The 1,337-nt window shown below is 48.3% G+C and overlaps 1 pseudogene; it reads right to left on the bottom strand.

Moving 5' to 3' along the window:
- Positions 1-1,014: 1,014 nt before the first annotated feature.
- LOC150004034 (U6 spliceosomal RNA) lies at positions 1,015-1,115 on the bottom strand (annotated as a pseudogene).
- Between the last annotated feature and the right edge of the window lie 222 nt (positions 1,116-1,337).

The following is a 1,337-nucleotide window of genomic DNA, read 5'->3' on the forward strand; positions in this document are numbered from 1 at the left end:
GGAAAGTGTATTAGTCAGTGTTCTCCAAAGAAACAGAAGCAACAAGATTGTGTGTGTTGATTTATTTTAAGAAATTGGCTCACAGAATTGTGGGGGCTTGGAAAGTCTAACATCTACAGGATGGGCTGGCAGGCTGGAGACCCACAAAAGAATTGGCGTTGGAGTCCAAAGGCAGTCTTCAGGCTCCCTTTCTTCTAGGAGGAACTTGGTCTTTGTTAGACTGACTGGGTGGGGTCCACCCACATTATGGAACGCATTTGCTTTATTCAAAGTCCACTTATTTAAATGTAAATCTCTTCCAAAAAACTACCTTTATAAAAACATCTAGAGCGTTTAACCAAATATTTGGTTACCGTACCCCAGCTGACTTGTCACATGAAGTCAGCCAGAGGGTGGGCATGCGCTACCAGTGGGCTGAGGCCTGGATTGTCTTACACCTGACCTTGACCCACACCACTCAGTCACTGATCTTCCTGATGCTGGTAGGTGTTTGAGCTTGTGATCCTTACCCTAGCAACCCTCTTCATGATTATGTATAAGATTTTATCATCGGACACCACATGATAAAGCTTGCCTTGCTGGACCCGAACAACTTTCTGGGCAAAAATGGCCACTCTCCGTATGCTGGTGGCAAGTGTACCTGCTAGTGTCATGAACTGGCAGGAGTACAGATATACAGCATGCTGGGGTCTTTGACTTGGATGGATGTGCTGGGACTCATATGAGCTCAGGTGTGGGGTATGTAAGGATTGTAACAGTGCAGCCCAGGTGATGGAGAGAAAGCCAAACATAGCAGGCAGCTGCTGGAAAAACCAACAGGCCGGAGCGGCTGCCCCAGGGGGTGGCCTGGGGACCCAACCTTCAGTGTCAAGGGCTGTGGCAAATGTTCTTTTTTATTTTAATAGTGAAAAGTCATGATTTTGCTCTTGAATATCACACGTTATGCTTTGACCCATTTTTTTTCCCCCCGAGCTAATAATCACAGGGTGTGAGGATGCCCACTGGGGCACAGCACAAAATGTGGAGCATTTCACATATTTGCATGTCGCCCTTGCTCAGGGGCCACGCTAAGTCTATTGTTCCAATTTTAGTGTATGTGCTGCCGAAGCGAGCAGGAGATGTGGCAGGTCCTCGTGTGTTTGTGCAGGTGGGTATTTGGACAGGGAGGTTTCTCTGAAAGGAGGTTTCCCCCTACCACGCCACTGTAGTGGGAGTTTCCAGAAGCTTGGCAACACTCCAGGAGTCTGGGCAGTAGGGCCGGAGCAGGAAAGAGAGCAGCATGAGCAACGTTGGGGATGGGCCTTCATTCAGAAAGCTCAGATTCAGGGGAGGATGGA

Source organism: Furipterus horrens, unplaced genomic scaffold (assembly GCF_987537825.1).
Source record: "Furipterus horrens unplaced genomic scaffold, mFurHor1.1.pri manual_scaffold_7, whole genome shotgun sequence".
Taxonomy (NCBI): domain Eukaryota; kingdom Metazoa; phylum Chordata; class Mammalia; order Chiroptera; family Furipteridae; genus Furipterus; species Furipterus horrens.